The following is a 19096-nucleotide window of genomic DNA, read 5'->3' on the forward strand; positions in this document are numbered from 1 at the left end:
GAGCAGTGGGAAGAGCAGACAACTTAACATGATAAAGCAAAAATCTAATACAGGAAAGATATAGGCTAAATATGCTGCAAACTATAAGTTTATCACAACTGTAAGGAGAAAAGTATTGCTTCTTTAAGTGGCATAGGGGCCAAGGCATTAAATTCATAGATTAAAAAGTAACCACACTGACAAAGTATGCTCATGGGCTGAGCAGTTCTGATGTACTCACAGTAACATCTGATCCTCATTGTGCTTTCTGTGTGCTGACACAGTTCTAAATGCTTTATATATACGTATAAATGTGAGGCTCACAACTAACCTATAAAATGAGTACTATTATTATTCCCACTTTTAAAGTGAAGAAAATGAGACCTTAAAATGAGACACAGAGACCTTAAGCAAATTACCCAAGATAATTACCAGTTGTTACTTAGAGGAACCATGAAGTGAACTCAGGAAGGCTGGCTATAGGATCTGTGATCTCAGAAAGATGATTGTGGTCACTTCTAGTGGAGAAGGTATGAGATGCAATTTATTTAGGAAACGTGGGTCTTTTGAAGGGTTGGTAATGTTTTTTTCTTATCTTCGTGTTTCTTGACAATAAAGAGATCAATCTATAATTACCCATTCATATAGCAAAGGTTTATGAACTTTCTGATTATGTTGATCATGTTCTCCTAAAATCATACAAAATTTTATTTTTGGTTTCTTTTTTCTTGTTTTTCTTCAAGACAAAATTGGGGAGGGAATCATGTCAATAATATTAGGCCAGAGCCCTGTTCAAGAGTACAAAGTCAACCCTCCTAAAAATAAAATCACTTCTTCTTAGTGTTGGAAGCACAACAACAGTAAAATTCTTTACGCATTTTTTACCTATAAGGTGATGGAAATTAATGGAGTGAACTTCCCTCTAATATGAGAACATACTTAATAATAGACCTGCTTTTCATATAGTCACTCTCGTGAAATACATTATTTTTGCCAAAGAATTAATATATTCCTCAGCCCTTTTAACCATTAAGAAAAAAAGTCTTCAAAAGATCATATGTACTTTCAGTTAAAAGAAAACAGATGTGATAGTAGAGAATTACATAGAAAGTTGAGACTCTGAAATTCAGCATAGTATGGCTAGAAAACTGTGAATTAATTATTAAAATCTTTGATACATCTTTCAGATCCAATGCCTTCAGCCCCATTTGGAGACATTGTCTCTCTGATGACTGTTCTCCCTGTAGTTACTCTGCCCTGCCTCAGCACTCACCATCTCCTCTCACAGTTACGTGTACACCAGATACTCAAGGCTCACTCATCTCTTCACTCAATTCTTTGCCCTAAAAGCCACTTTGGAAGAGCTTTTCTACACAGTTGTCTCTAACATTCCCCCTGCATCATTATAATTTGCCTTGTTTGTGCACGTGTGTGTGTGTGCAAAATCCCTGCAAAAGTTTTGATGGAAAAAGGACTTTGGGCAGCATCCTCATGTCCCTAGCACATAAGAGACTGCTTGGCGTATGTTAATAACGGGGAAACATTTGTGAATAAATTAATTTCTATGAGTACACGGAGTTGAATAGATTCTTGCCTACTGGTTTTACAAATAAGGAACCTGAGACTGAGAGAATTCAGTTCTTTTCAGGGTCTTCAAAGTAGACAAAGATAGAAACAAGTCAGAAACCAATGAAGGAATTCTTTGATGGATCCAGTGCAAAAGACATATTTCAGACAAAGCTGAACTCAATGATGGAAAAGTCTAATTCTGATAATCCAAAGGGAAAGAAAAGGAATGCTCAGAAGAATACATGTAGCTGACAGAAGTGATGAAATACACTATATGCAAAAAAAAAAAAGAAAGAAAAATACATAATGGACTATGAATATGCTTTATTGGAGAAGCAAAGGAATAGACCCACTAATTGCTCATGGGGTAGGGAGCACAATAGGGATTACAGATGGGCACATGGCACAGAGAGTACAATCGATGATCCTGCTGCTCTTCTTCCAACAACGTGGTGTCAGCTTCAGGCAGCAAGCCTTTCCTCTGTCTGCTGTCGGTTGAGGAGGGAGATTAAGGAAGATGCAGTCTGTCCCCATGGCCGAAGGGAGGAAATGGAAGAGCCAGGATCTTGTTTCTTGGTCCAGATGTAATCTGGTGCTGTTACTTCCACTTGGGTGGACACTTGTGCTCACATGGTGGGCATGGTGGTCCTGGAGGGCATTTCTTCTGGCTCAGTGGAGGTGGGCATGGATGAGGTGGGCAAGGCTCATGGCACTTGGGTGGGCACACTTTTGGAGGTGGATGGCAGGGCTCCTTGCACTGATGGTGATGCTGATGCTGATGCTGATGCGGATGGGGATGAGGATGCTGGTGGTGAGACATCCTTCCTGGGTCTCAAGGAATCTGAAATACAAACAGACAACTTTCTTAATACCTATGAGTCTGATTGATAGAACATTTAGCTGTGCCAACAACCCTCCCATCACTAAGGACTCTTCTGGATTCCTAATGCAGACTTTATGTTTTTTCAGAGCTACTTCACCCTTCATTTTTAGTATTTCTTGCCCTCAGATCTTCAGTCTTTTCTGATTAGCCTTTGCTTCTACCACTTTCTCAAACAAAATTACCTACAAGGTGTTGTATGAATACAAACATACTCTGAAGTATAAGCTGGATAATAAACTTGTAGCCAATCCCCAAACAAATCTCTACTTATTTCTCCCATGAGGTCTTGGTTGATGGCCAAGCGGACCTGACTGTGGGCTTCTGAGGAGAATTGGATGCTGAGAAGTGTGCATTTGGAACTAATGTGTGCTGTGCTGTAGCACAGTATCTTACTGTCTCTCAGGTTAAGACTGTGCCTCTGACTCCATTATCTCCTCACATTTAAGATCGCATACATGACCAAATACCAAAAATTTACCCCTAAATCCTCATTATCTTCTTTTCCCCATACAGAGCTCTAATTGCTTCAATTAAAGCCACTTCTACCCCTGGATTAATCCCAACACCCAAGTTCCATCAAGATCTCTTAAGAGTTGTGCTCACCAGAGGCTCCAAAGAAGACCTATGATCGTCACGACAATGACAGCACTGTGATGGAGATTCTTTTTATAAGGACCAGGCAGCTCGACCCAGGGGGGATACCCCAGGACTGGCATGATGCACTTGTTTCCCACCCCAAATTCCACGTGCTTGCAATCTCAAAAATCAATGCCCCAGTCATACTGATACCACACAGTTCCCTTGTCCGTGGACTTGCTCACCCTTCAGTGAGGAATTACAGAGTGATTCATTTAGACTTTGTCTCATACTTCCTCTACCTGTGTCATGCACCATAGGAAATATGAGGAATGTTTGAGAATGGTGCTATTCTTCTATAGTTAGAAATGTTGCTTCCCCCTCTTGCCAGCTCCCCAAGCATTGGTACACAAAACTTACTACCCCATTCCATTTCTTGTGTCAGCACCCAGCTTTTTTTCCATTGATGACAGAGACCAGAGTTTCCTAACTGCACGTATTTTAACTCCTACCTCCAGCTTTTCTAAACTCGCCTTGTACCATATACTACTCTTGACATTTAAGTGACTTAAACCTGGCCACAAAATGTACCTTGATTTTTTAGTGCAAGCAGTCTCATGTCAGATGTGCTTTCACATGGCTCCATACACGGACTTGAACAGGACAACGTGATCCCTCAGTTTCTTAGAACATAAATCACAAGCTCTGATCCCTTCTTGAAGCTCTACTTTTGCAGGTTTATGCACTGATCTGAACTCTGCAGACCCATCATCTGAGTCATTTATGGTCTACTAGAAACCCAAATTCCTCTCCTCTCATTATCTTCAAAATGAACTCAGTGTCTGGGCTATATGCATTTAGAAGCTTTCCCACTAATACTCCCTAAATATCTTGCACTTCTTTCCCCTACAGCACTTAATTCAATTGACTCGATCAGGTCCTTTATTTTAAGTGACACTTAGTGTGTTTTCAGACATTCTTAGTACACTCAGGGGATGAACCTCCATGAATCAATTCAGCCATTCAATCCATGGGTATTTTTTCTTAAATGAATAAAATAGGGGTGACATAGAACTCATTGATAATTTATTAGTGTAATTTGTTGACCGACAGTAACACTTCAGATAATATTTACTATGCCTTTCAGGGGAAAACTTGAGTACCTTGGCTATCAGTTAAGTTCAACGGAGGATGAGATGTCTGGATGGCATCACCGACTCAATGCACATGAGTTTGGGTGAACTCCGGGTGTTGGTGATGGACAGGGAGGCCTGGCGTGCTGCAATTCATGGGGTAGCAAAGAGTCATACACGACTGAGTGACTGAACTGAACTGAACTGAACTGAATGGAAAAACTTCTAAGTGGAACAGTCCAGATATTGAGACAATTTTGAAGATAATGAGATGAGAGGAATTTGGGTTTGGAGCAGACTGAGAAGCAGCAGACCAACAAGGAACAGTAAGAACCAGACATGGAAAAATGAACTGGTTTAAAATAGGGAAAGGAGTAAGTAAAGGCAGTATATTGTCACTCCACTTATTTAACTTATATACAGAGTACATCATGTAAAATTCTGGGCTGGATGAAGCACAAATTGGAATCAAGATTGCCGGAGAAATATCAATAACCTCAAGTATGAAGATGACGTCACCCTTAGGACAGAAAGCAAAGATGAACTAAAGATCCGCTTGATGAAAGTGAAAGAGGAGAGTGAAAAAGTTGGCTTCAAACTCCACACTCAAAAACCTAAGATCATAGCATTTGATCGCATCACTTCATGGGAAATAGATGGGGGGAAAAATGAACACAGTGAAAGACTTTATATTCTTGAGCTCCAAAATCACTGAGGACTGAGACTGCAGTCATGAAATTTAAAGATGCTTGCTCATGGGAAGAAAACTATACCAAACCTAGACAGTGTATCAAAAAGCAGAGACATCACTTTGCTGACAAAGGTCCCTATACTCAAAGTTCTGGTTTTTTCAGTGGTCATGTATGGATGTCAGAGTTGGACCATAAAGAAGGCTGAGCACTGAAGAACTGAGGCTTTTGAACTGTGGTGCTGGAGAAGACACATGAGAGCCCCTTGGACACCAAGGAGAGCAAACCAGTCAATCCTAAAGGAAATCAACTCTGAATATTCATTGGAAGGACTGATATTGAAGCTGAAGCTCCAGTATTTTGGCCTCCTGATGTGAAGAGCCAACTCCTTGGAAAAGACGTTGATGTTGGGAAATATTGAAGGCAGGAGGAGTAGGGGACAACAGAGGATGAAGTAGTTGGATGAAAACATCCAACCATCACTGAGTCAATGGACATGAGTTTGAGCAAACTCTGGGAGATACTGAAGGACAAGGAAGTCTGGCGTGCTGCGGTCCATGGGGTCGCAAAGAGATGGACCTGAATGAGCAACTGCACAGCATCAAACAACACGAGACTACAAATGACTCATGGTCAAGGGGCAGCAAAAGTAGAGTTTCATGAAGTGGCCCCAGTCTATGAGCTTATGGCTAAGAAACCTGAGGGATCATGTTGTCCTGTTCAAGTCCATTATGGAGCCATGTGAAAACAGAGCTGAAATGAGACTGTTAGTACTGGAAAATCATGATAGACTTTGTGGCCATGGTTAAGTCATTTAATTGTCAAGAAAAGCCCAGAGATCAGTAGAATGTGGTATAAGGGGAATTTAGAAAAATTGTGCGTGGGGGTTATGATATGTGCATTTAGCAAACCCTAGTCATTACCATTGAGGGAGACAAAGCTGGGTGTTGAAGGTGAAATGGAATGGGGTAGTAAGTTTTCCATACCAGATGTGTAGGGAGCTGGGGAATGTGGTAAGCACAATCTTATCCATGGAGGAGCAGTACCATTGTCAAAAAATTCCTCATATTTTCTAACTGATGCATTTCGTAACTGGTGCATGATACTGGCACTGGGGCTTTGAGACAATGTATTGAGTGACTCACTCTGCACTGCCTCAGTGAAGGGTGAGGAAGTCCATGGCAATGGAGCTTTGTGATATCAGCGTGAGTGTGACAATTTATTTTTGAGATTGCAAGCACATGGTATTTGGGGTGGGAAACAAGTGCATCATGCCAGATCTGGGATATTCCCTCTGGGTGGAGCTGCCTGGTCCTTATAAAAGGAGTCTCTACCACCATACTGCTATCTTCGTGTAACTCACTCATAGGTCTTCTTTGGAGGCTCAGGTGAGTACAATTTTAGATGTTTTTAGCACTCGTGTGGTAGGGTATAATCTTAGGGTAGAAGTGCCTGTATTTTAACAAATTAGTGCTCTCTATGGGAATAAGAAGATAATGAGAATTTAGGGGTAGTTTTCAGTACTTCTTCTTGACGTCTTTATGCTCTTAAATGAGACGAGAGGAATGGAGTCAGCAGCACAATCTTAACCTAGGGAGAGTCAGGGAGATGAGATGCCGTGTTTCAGTGCACCCTGCATTCATTGCAAATGAAGCCTTCTCAGCCTGCAGTCCCACTGAATGCTGCATGTGGGCCTTTGCGTTTCTCCTTGGAAGCCAACAGTCAAGTCAGTTAGACCAGCAACCAGAACCTCAAGGGAGAAATTAGTAGAGATGTGTTTTGAAAGAGGCTACAAGTTTCACATCCTGATTATTCTTCTTCAGAGTGTGCTTGTATTCACACAGCACTTGTGTAAGTAATTTTTTCTTTGGAAAGTGGTAGAAGAGGGCTCCCTAATAATGGAAGAATAGGACTTTCTGTTAAGAACAATGCTGTCTGTTTGTATTTCAGATTCCTTGAGACCCAGGAAGGATGTCTCACCATCCGCATCCGCATCCGCATCCGCATCCGCATCCGCATCCGCATCCGCATCAGCATCAGTGCAAGGAGCCCTGCCATCCACCTCCAAAAGTATGCCCACCCAAGTGCCATGAGCCTTGCCCACCCCATCCATGCCCACCTCCACTGGGCCAGAAGAAATGCCCTCCTGGGCCACCATGCCCACCATGCGAGCAGAAGTGTCCACCCAAGTGGAAGTAACAGCACCAGATTTCATCTGGACAAAGAAACAAGGTCCAGGCTCTTCCACTGTCCTCCCATCAGCCATGGTGACAGATTCCATCTTCCTTAATCTCCCTCCTCAACTGACAGCACAGAGAAAAGGCTTGCTTCCTGAAGTTGACACCACGTTGGTGGAAGAAGAGCAGCAGGATTATCGCTTGTACTCTCTGTGTCATGTGCCTGTCTGTATCCTCATTGTGATCTCTACCCCATGAGCAATTAGTGGGTCTATTCTTTTGCTTCTCCAATAAAGCATATTCATAGCCCATTATGTATTTCTTTCTTTCTTTTTGCATATAGTGTATTTCATCTCTTCTGTCAACTACAAGTATTGTTCTGAGTGCTCCTTTTCATTCCCTTTGGATTATCAGAATTAGACTTTCCGTCATTGAGTTCAGCTTTGTCTGAAATATGTCTTTTGGACTGGATCCATCAAAGAATTCCTTCATTGGCTTCTGACTTGTTTCTATCTTTGTCTACCTTGAAGACCCTGAAAAGAATTGAATCCTCTCAGTCTCAGGTTCCTTAATTGTAAAACCAGTAGGCAAGAATCTATTCAACTCCGTGTACTCATAGAAATTAATTTATTCACAAATGTTTCCCCATTATTAACACATGCCAAGCAGTCTCTTATGTGCTAGGGACATGAGGATGCTGCCAAAAGTCCTTTTTCCATCAAAACTCTTGAAGGGATTTTGTACAAGCACACACACACTCACACACGTGCACATACAAGGCAAATAATAGTGATGCAGGGGGAATGTTAGAGACAACTGTGTAGAAAAGCTCTTCCAAAGTGGCTTTTAGGGCAAAGACCTGTGTGAAGAGATGAGTGAGCCTTGAGTATCTGGTGTACATGTACCTGTGAGAGGAGATGGTGAGTGCTGAGGCAGGGCAGAGTAACTGCAGGGAGAACAGTCATCAGAGAGACAATGTCTCCAAATGGGGTTGAAGACATTGGATCTGAAAGATGTATCAAACATTTTGATAATTTATTCACAGTTTTCTAGTCATACTATGCTGAAGTTCAGAGTCTCAACTTTCTATGTAATTCTCTACTATCACGTCTGTTTTTTTTTAACTGAAAGTACATATGATCTTTTGAAGACATTTTTTTGAAAATGGTTAAAAGGGCTGAGGAATATATTAATTCTTTGACAAAAAATAATGTATTTCATGAGAGTGACTGTATGAAAAGCAGGTCTATTATTAACAATATTCTTATATTAGAGGGAAGTTGACTCCATTAATTTCCATCACCTTATAGGTAAAAAATACATAGAGAATTTTACTGTTGTTGTGCTTCCAACACTAAGAAGAAGTGATTTTATTTTTAGGAGGGTTGACTTTGTACTCTTGAACAGGGCTCTGGCCTAATATTATTGACATGATTCCCTCCCCAATTTTGTCTTGAAGAAAAACAAGAAAAAAGAAAACCAAAAATAAAATTTTGTTTGATTTTAGGAGAACATGATCAACACATGATCAACACATTCTGAAAGTCCATAAAGCTTTGCTGTATGAAGTGGATAATTATAGATTGATCTCTTTATTGTCAAGAAACATGAAGATAAGAAAAAAACATTACCAACCCTTCAAAAGACCCACGTTTCCTAAATAAATTGCATCTCATACCTTCTCCACTAGAAGTGACCACAATTATGTTTCAGATATCACAGATCCTATAGCCAGCCTTCCTGAGTTCACCCCATGGTTCTGCTGCTTAACAACTGTATGATCTTGGGTAATTCAGTTAAGGTCTCTGTGTCTCATTTTAAGGTCTCATTTTCTTCACTTTAAAAGTGGTAATAATAATAGTACTCATTTTATAGGTTAGTTGTGAGACTTAAATTTATATGTATATATAAAGCATTTAGAACTGTGTCAGCGCACAGAAAGCACAATGAGGATCAGATGTTACTGTGAGTGCATCAGAACTGCTCAGCCCATAAGCATACCCTGTCAGTGTGGTTACTTTTTAATCTATGAATTTAATGCCTTGGCCCCTATGCCACTTAAAGAAGCAGTACTTTTCTCCTTACAGTTGTGATAATCTTATAGTTTGCAGCATATTTAGCCTATGTCTTTCCTGTATTAGATTTTTGCTTTGGCATCTTAAGTTGCCTCCTCTTCGCAATCCTCACCCTCCCCTTCTTCTATTCCTCTATCTTCTTTGTCTCTTCTTCCTGTTCCTCTCTCCCTCATTCTTTTGGGAATTTACAGTCTGCTGGCACTGCAAGTTGTGTGTTCTTTCAAGCTTATGAGGGACAATTGTTGGACAACACTACAAATCAGGACTTGATTAATTGTTGGTGGATTGTCTGGACTTGAGAAAGTGATTTAAAATGTTAATAACTAAGATTAATTTAAAAATGTGTAGTATTACAAAGCTACAGTCATCAAGCCAGTATGGTACTGGTACAAACCCGGAAATATAGACCAATGGAACAAGATAGAAAGCTCAGATAAACCCATGCACCTATGGACACCTTATGTTTGACAAAGGAGGCAAGAATATACATAGGAGAAAAGATAGTCTCTTCGATAAGTGGTGCTGGGAAAACTGGCCAGCTATATGTAAAAGAATGAAATTAGAAAACTCCCTAACACCATACAAAGTGAAGTCAGGTCGTGTCCGACTCTGTGCGACCCCATAGACTGCAGTCCACCAGGCTCCCCCATCCCTGGGATTCTCCAGGCAAGAACACTGGAGTGGGTTGCCATTGCCTTCTCCAATGCATGAAAGTGAAAAGTCAAAGTGAAGTCGCTCAGTCGTGTCCGACTCTTCACAACCCCATGGACTGCAGCCTACCAGGCTCCTCTGTCCATGGGATTTTCCAGGCAAGAGTACTGGAGTGGGGTGCCACTGCCTTCTCCGAAATAAGTTGAGGTACATGTATACAATGAAATATTACTCAGCATTAAAAGGAATAAAGTCAATGCTGTGAGGTGGATGAGCCTAGAGCTTGTTATACAGAGTGAAGCAAGTCTGAAAGAGAAAAACAAATATCATATCTTGATGCATATATATGGAATCTAGAAAAATGACATGGATGAACCTAGTTGCAAGGTAGCAAGAGAGATGCAGACATAGAGAACAGACTTGTCACAGTGGGGAAAGGAGAGGATGGGATGAATAGAGAGAGGAACATGGAAACATACATTGTCACACCGAAAATAGAAAGAAAGCGGGAATTTGCTGTATGACACAAGGAAGGCAACCTGGTGCTCTGTGACAACCTAGAGAGATGGGACGGTGTGGGAGGGGGCGGGGAGGTCAAAGAGGGAGGAGACGTATGTTTACCTGTGGCTGATTGATGTTACTGTATGAAGCCAGCACAACACTGTAAAGCAATGACCCTCCAACTAAAAATAATGTTCATCGCAGCACTGTTTATAATAGCCAGGACATGGAAGCAACCTAGATGTCCATCAGCAGATGAATGCATAAGAAAGCTGTGGTACATATACACAATGGAGTCTTACTGAGCCATTAAAAAGAATACATTTGAATCAGTTCTAATGAGATGGAAGAAACTGGAGCCTATCATACTGAGTGAAGTAACCCAGAAAGAGAAACACCAATTAGTATACTAACGCATATATATGGAATTTAGAAAGATGGTAACGACAACCCTGTATGCGAGACAGCAAAAGAGACACAGATGTGTACTTCTGGACTCTGTGGGGGCGGGGGATGATTTGGGAGAATGGCATTGAAACATGTATAATATCATATAAGAAACAAATCGCCAGTCCAGGTTCGATGCAGGATACAGGAAGCTTGGGGCTGGTGCACCGGGATGACCCAGAGGGATGGTATGGGGAAGGAGGTGGGAGGGGGGTTCAGGATGGGGAACATGTGTACACCTGTGGCGGATGCATGTTGATGTATGGCAAAACCAATACAATATTGTAAAGTAAAAAAATAAATAAAGAAAATAAAAAAAAATATGACCATAAAAAAAAAAACTAAATAAATTTTTTTTAAGTTCAATGTAATGAGTGTGTAGTATGTGTAGTTGTTATTCTGTGAATAGCAATGTCTACACATACATTTTTTTCCTTTCCAGAGAGTAGAGTGATAATCAATTACCACCACAGTATTGACTACTGTATATCTTTAAATTAACTGGCCCGTCATTCTTTCTGTCTTTATATTAGATACAGTTTCCAATTGGAAATATAATTTCTGGTATCCTTGAAAAAGTGTCTCAGTAGAATCTTGTTGATCTGTAGGTTTCCCCAACACTTGTCACCCTAGGGCTTTCATTCTTTTATTACTGTCAATTATGTCCAAAGCTTTTTTTCTTTTCTTTTTGTTTGCCTTTTGAGTCTTTCTCAATTTGGGTTTTTACCTTTGTTTTGTTGGAGCAAAACCTCAAGAAGCTATCAGAAAATATATTTGTGGAAATTATATTATTTTATTCATATTTGACTAATAGTTTGGCTACATGTAACACTGTGGGTTCAAAAAATATTTTCCTTTGGAATTTTAGAGTCAGTGCTGTTTAACTCTTCGAGCATGCATATTTGCTGGTGATTTCTTTTCTGCCTCATGGCTACTTAGCCTCTCTTCTACTCATTCCCCAGACAGTCAGCTTCTCTCCTAGATAACCACTGTTACTAGTTTCTAAGTAAAATCCAGCAAACTCTCATGTAGATATTACACGATTTTCAGAGAGATTCAGAGATTCAGTTTGCTACAAATGCTTCCATTTGTAAATGGGAAAATATTCATTATATGAAAAAATATCCATTATTTCAAAAAAATGAGGACCATTTGTCCTTTGGTCACTTTCTCTGTTATCAAGAACTAATTATCCCTCTTTCTAAGTTAGCAACCTCATTAAGCACCTTTTTCTTAAGAAAGACTAATCCTCCTTCAAATTACAAAACATAAGTGACAACCCATAGAATTTACTGGTAAAAATATCTTAGAATCCATTAGTAATTCATGGAGAATGAAAAGCAAGTATAAAATTATGTTGGCAGAACTGTTCTATGTCATGTATTCCATAGGTAATTCTCTTACTCCAGCAGGTACCACCTAGTTCCTAAAACTTCACCATGAAAAGAAGGTTGTGAAAGCACCTAATCCATTCCAAGACATTGCTGTTCCTCCCAGGATTCGTGAAGTGCGTCTGTTTCCTAATGGTGATCCTGGTTACTGCATTGTGCAATCTCAGAGGACTGGGCGGGAACAGCGGTCCTCATCTTGGTTCTCTGAGAGACTGAGAAAGAGATCAGGAGCAGGACTCAGTCTAAAGAAGTTCCTACCTCTTCAAACACCCAGGTTATGCCACTGATCTTTTTCTGAACTACATCAGCCCAGTCAAGATAGAAACACAGCAGATGCTACACGGTCTTCTTTCAGGAAAGAGCACACGCTGTGAAATCTTCCCTCAGGCAGTGGAGAAGACCTCTGTTACTAGTAAAAAGACGTGGATTCTTCAAGTGCCTTCCGACTGACTCCTTCTAACTAGCAGTGATAACAGCTAGAAGAAAGAGGAGCAGGCAGGGGTCTTAGCGAGGGAGACCTTAGTCTACACAATGCGATTCTTTATAAGATCTAGAGCATCTTTGACATTATCGATCAGTTATTTTGAGTAGTTATTCATAATTATCAGTTTTTCTAGCCTTTAGAGCTGACATATATAATTTTTAAATTTATTTTTAATTGGAAGATAATTGCTTTACTGTGTTCTGTGGGTTTCTACCATGCAACAATGTGGATCAGCTCTAAGTACACATATATCTCCTCCACTGTGAGCCTTACTTCCACCCCACTGCCCCCTATCCCTCCCCTCTAGGTTGTCACAGAGCACCAGGCTGAACTCCTTGAGCTAAAAAACAACTTTCCATCGTCATCTATTCTACACACGGCAATGCCTGTATTTCGGTGCTACTCTCTCAATTTGTTCCACCCTCTCCTTCCCTCAGTGTGCACACAAGTTTGTTTTCTACATCGGCATTTCTATTTCTGCCCTTGAAAGAAGTCCATCAGGGCTATTTTTCTAGATTCCATACATATCTGTTAATATACAATATTTTTTTTCCTCTTCCTGAATTACCTCACTGTGTATAAAAGGCTCTAGATTTGTCCACCTCAGTTCAATTGACTCAGATTTGCTCCTTTTTATTGGTTGAGTTATTTTTCATTATATGTATGTGCCACAATACCTTCATCCACTCCTCTGTTGACTGACATCTAGGTTGCTTCCATGTCCTGGCTATTGTAATAGTGCTGCAATGAACACTAGGTACACATGACCTTTTGAAATACAGTTTTCTCAGGGCAACTACTGGGCCATTTGGTAGTTTTACTCCTAGTTTTTAAATGAATCTCCGTACTGTTCTCCATAGTGGCTGTATCAATTTACTTTTTTTTAAAAGTTTTATTGTGTTAGGAACACCTAACATGAGGTGTATTCTCTTAACAGTATTTTAAGTGTATAACGCAGTGTTGTTATACAGGCTTGATGTTGTGAGCAGATCTCTAGAACTAATACCTTTCAGGACTGAAATTTTATACTGTCAACTAAAAAATATAGTCACAACCTGAAAGGAGACTTTTATTTTATTTGGTGGGAAAGTTTAGGACTCCAAGCCCAGGAGACAGCATCTCAGTAGCTCTGAGAAAAGTGTTCCCCTTGGAACATGGCAGTGGGAGTCAGGCTGCATACAAATTTACAGCAAAGGGAGCAGGCAGTCTGAACATCAAAGATCAGGTATCAAATTAAGCAATTTAGCATTGGATGTGTGGGAAGATTCAAGCCTCCGGGCTCACTGAATTCATTGTTTTCATATGTACCTCAGCTATCTGGGCCAAATCCTGTTTCCTTGTTCACCTTAAGCAGTGGCAGCTGTGGCAGATGGCTGCTCCTTGTGTTCCCCCAGCTCCTCAGCAATCACCATGGCAGGTGGCGGCATCTGTTGGATTGAGCTTTGGGAGCCCGCATTCACATTTGGAGGCCAGAAATAGCTGATGGCTGTGACATTTCTTGTTTATTGATTTGGCAGTAGAGCTTTTCATTTCACAATACCTATTGATTCAGTTCAGTTCAGTTCAGTCGCTCAGTCGTGTCCGACTCTTTGCGACCCCATGAATCGCAGCACGCCAGGCCTCCCTGTCCATCACCAACTCCTGGAGTTCACTCAGACTCACGTCCATCGAGTCAGTGATGCCATCCAGCCATCTCATCCTCTGCCGTCCCCTTCTCCTCCTGCCCCTAATCCCTCCCAGCATCAGAGTCTTTTCCAATGATAAGCAACACCCTTTTACTCCATGCCTCCATGCCCCAGTTCCTGGTAACTACTATTCTATTCTTCATTCCATGAGCTTGACTTTTTTCGATACCTCATATAAGGGGATTCATGTGGTACTTGTCCATCTGTTTCTGGCTTATTTCTCTTGGCATAATGTCTTCCAGGTGAGTTCATGTTGTGTCATAGGACAGGATTTCCTTCTTTTTAAGAAGGAATAATAATCCTTTGTATGTATATACTACAGTTTACTTATCCACTCATCTGTTGATGGACATTTAAGTTGTTACCACACTTTGGCTACTGTGAGTACTGCTGCAGTGAACTTGGGAGTGCTAATATGTCTTTGAGACTTTGATTTAAATTATTTTGGGTCAATGATTTAGATGTAGAATGGGTGAAACCTATGGTAGTTCTGTTTTTTCTGTTGTTAACTTTTTGAGTGACCTTCATATTCTTCATAATGGTCACACCATTGTGCCCTCCACTGCCAGGTACAAGGGTTCTTTTTTCCTCCATAATCTTACCAACATTTGCTATTTTGCTTTTTTGATTATAGTCATTTTTCAGGTGTGAAGTGATACATCATTGTGGTTTTGATTTGCATTTCCCTGATGATTAGTGGTGATATTAAACTCCTTTTCATATCCCTGTGGTTTATATATATATATATGTCTTTTTTAAAGAAAGCTCTATTGAAGTCCCTTATCTATTTAAAATTAAGGTTCTTAAATTTTTTTTTCTATTATGTTGTAGGAGCTTCTTACATACTTTGGAAATTAACCCTTTATCATATATATGGGGCTCATATTTCCTTAAGCATTGTAAACGGGAAGAGTTAATTTTGAATTTATGCTGGATCAGCTTCAGTGATTTTAACCCTCATCTTGCCAGTTTTATTATTGTAAGCATACAAAATGGACTGCTTTTGGGAGATAACCTGAGCTGTCCACCTGTGAGGGACTGTAAGGAAGCAAATCTAACATATTGCCCTGCATGAGGCTTGTCATAAGTTCAGTTCAGTTCAGTCGCTCAGTCGTGTCCAACTCTTTGCAACTCCATGAATCACAGCACGCCAGACCTCCCTGTCCATCACCATCTCCTGGAGTTCACTCAGACTCTCGTCCATCGAGTTGGTGATGCCATCCAGCCATCTCATCCTCTGTCATCCCCTTTTCCTCCTGCCCCCAATCCCTCCCAGCATCAGAGTCTTTTCCAATCAGTCAACTCTTCGCATGAGGCGGACAAAGTACTGGAGTTTCAGCTTTAGCATCATTCCTTCCAAAGAACACCCAGGGCTGATCTCCTTTAGAATGGATTGGTTGGATCTCCTTGCAGTCCAAGGACTCTCAAGAGTCTTCTCCAACACCACAGTTCAAAAGAATCAATTCTTCGGCACTCAGCCTTCTTCACAGTCCAACTCTCACAAGCATACATGACCACTGGAAAAACCACAGACTTGACTAGACGGACCTTTGTTGGCAAAGTAATGTCTCTGTTTTTCAATATGCTATCTAGGTTGATCATAACTTTCCTTCCGAGGAGTAAGCATCTTTTAATTTCATGGCTTTCCATACTAGGGGAAATTTGCAAGGATTGAGTAGTCTTTTACTTTGTTTCCTTACCTCCACCCCATTCCTGACCCATAAAAGAACCTGGCAACCAGGCCCCAGCAAGATGATTATTTGGTGACACTAGCTTGTCATTATCTCAGCCAGTGGGTTCCTGAACAAAGTCCCTTTCTAGTCTAGATGGGCTTCCCTCATAGCTCAGTCAGTAAAGAATCTGCCTTCAAGAAATGAATCGCCAGTCCAGGTTTGATGCAGGATACAGGAAGCTTGGGCCTGGTGCACTGGGATGACCCAGAGGGATGGTATGGGGAGGGAGGTGGGAAGGGAGTTCAGGATTGGGAACATATGTACACCCGTGGCAGATTCATGGGGATGTATGGCAAAACCAATACAATATTGTAAAGTAATTAGACTCTAATTAAAATAAATAACTTTAAATTTTAAAAAAGAATTTAGCCACAAAAATAAATAAATAAATATGCTATCTTAAAAAAAAAAAAAAAGAATCTGCCTTCAATGCAGGAGACTCGGGTTTGATTCCTGGGTGAAAAATGAAATTTTTCATTTCTTTTTTTCCTTTTCCTAGTCTAGACACCTCATCTCAGATTCACTGCAGCAAGCGGAACAAGCTTGGACTTGGTAACAGACTATGTCACATGCCTTATATTAGACATTTTATTGTTTCCATAGCAAAATTTTGAGGCAAGTGTAGCTCTTGTCTCTAATTTTTAGCAGTGTTAGTAAGCTGATCTTCAGAGCAGTTGGGAAACATTTAATGTCACAAAGTACCGGTGCCTATAGATGTGTGCATACCCAGGGCACTCAAGGACCCCCATGGAAGGCTTAGTGCTTAGTATTAGCTGAAGCATTGCTGCATTTCAACAAATTATACTAATAAATTCCTGATGGGTTCTATGTCACCCTTAGTTTATTTGTTTAGAGAAAAATATCCATGGATTGAATGGCAGGGTCAATGACTCGTGGAGCTTCATTCCTTGACTATACTAAGAATGTCTGAAAACACACTAAATGTCATTTCAAAAAAAAAAAAAAAAAGGCAGGATAGAGTCAATTGAATTAACTGTTGTAGGGTGAAGTGGCAAAGGATATTTGGGGAGTATTAGTGGAAAAGCTTCTAAATGGATACAGCCCAGACATTGAGTCAATTTTGAAGATAATGAGAAGAGAGGAATTTGGGTTTCTAGTAGACTACAAGTTGCTCATGGTCATGTGGCTGCAGAGACCAGATCAGTGTATACATCTGCAGAAGTAGAGCTTCAGTAAAGCATCTCAACTTGTGACCTTATGGCCTGGAAAACTGAAGGATCAAGTTTTCCTGTCAGGTCCATGAATGTAGCCGTGTGAAAACACACCTGGCATGAGCCTGCCAACACCAGAAACTAGAAAATTAGGAAAACAAGATTCAACTTTGTGGCCCCAAGTCATTTAATTGTCAAGAAAAGGCTAGAGACCAGTGGGGCATGGTGAAAGGAAGGTGAGTTAAAAAAAACTGTGGGTAGTGGGTAAGATATGTGAGGTTAGTAAATCCCAGTCTAAACCATCAAGGGAAACAAAGCTGGGTGCTGACAGGTGAAATGGAATAGGGAGGAAGTTTTACATAGCAGATTCTTGGGGGCTGGGGAGAGGAAGAATCACCAACTGTGACAATGGAGGAGCAACACTATTGTCAAAGAATTCCTCATATTTCCTAACCGGTGCATAACAATGGCACAGGGAGTACGTGACCAGGTCTCCAGTGAATCACTCTGCACTTCCTTAGTGAAGGATAAAGAAGTCCATGGACAAGGGAGATTTGTGATATCAGCATTAGTGTGGCAATTTATTTTTGAGATTGCAAGTGTGTGGAATTTGGGGTGGCCAATAAGTACATCATGCCAGTCCTGGGATGTTCCCCCTGGGTGGAGCTGCCTGGTCCTTATAAAAGGAGTCTCCATCACAGTGCTGTCATTGTCGTGATGGTCATAGGGATCTTTGGAGCCTCTGGTGAGCACAACTCTTAGAGATCTTTATGGAACTTGGGTGTTGGGATTAATCCAGGGGTAGAAGTGGCTTTAACTGAAGCAATTAGTGCTCTGTATGGGAAAAGAAAATAATGAGAATTTATGGTAAATTTTTGGTATGTGGACATGAATGCAATCTTAAATGTGAGGAGAAAATGGAGTCAGGTGCACAGTCTTAACCTGAGAGAGAGTAAGGGGGATGAGATACTGTGCTACAGCACAGCACACATTAGTTCCAAATGCCCCCTTCTCAGCATCCAATCCCATTGAGTGCCTAGTTTGGGCCTTTGCATTTCTCCCCAGAAGCCCACAGTCAGGTCAGCTTCTCTAGCAACCAAGACATCATGAGACAAATAACTAGAAATTTGTTTGGGGATTGGCTACAAGTTTATTATCCAGCTTATTCTTCAGAATTTGTTTGTATTCGTACAACACCTGTGTAGGTAATTTTGTTTTAGAAAATGATAGAAGGAGACACTAATCAGAAAAGACTGAAGATGAGGGCAAAAGATACTAAAAAAAGAATGGTGACGAAGCTATAAAAAACCATAAAGACTGTATTAGGAATCAAGAAGTGTCCTTAGTGACAGAAGGGTTGTTGGCACAGCTAAATGTTCTACCGATCGGACTCTCTGCTATGAAGAAAGTTGTCTGTATTTCAGATTCCTTGAGACCCAGGAAGCATGTCTCACCATCCGCATCCCCATCCGCATCCGCATCAGCATCAGCATCAGCATCACCATCAGTGCAAGGAGCCCTGCCATCCACCTCCAATAGTGTGCCCACCCAAGTGCCATGAGCCTTGCCCACCTCATCCATGCCCACCTCCACTGGGCCAGAAGAAATGCCCTCCTGGGCCACCATGCCCACCATGCGAGCAGAAGTGTCCACCCAAGTGGAAGTAACAGCACCAGATTTCATCTGGACCAAGAAACAAGATCCAGGCTCTCCCATTGTCCTCCCTTTGGCCATGGTGATGGATTGCATCTTCCTTAATCTCCCTCCTGGACTGACAGCTGGCAGAGAAAAGGCTTGCTTCCTGAAGCTGACACCACGTTGCTGGAAGAGCAGCAGGATCATCGCTTGATCTCTCTTTGCCATCTGTGTGTCTGTATCCGCACTGTGATCTCTACCCCATGAGCAATTAGCATGTCTATTCTTTGCTTCTCCAATAAAGCATATTCATAGT

Source organism: Bos indicus, chromosome 3 (assembly GCF_029378745.1).
Source record: "Bos indicus isolate NIAB-ARS_2022 breed Sahiwal x Tharparkar chromosome 3, NIAB-ARS_B.indTharparkar_mat_pri_1.0, whole genome shotgun sequence".
In the NCBI taxonomy this organism is placed as follows: Eukaryota; Metazoa; Chordata; class Mammalia; order Artiodactyla; family Bovidae; genus Bos; species Bos indicus.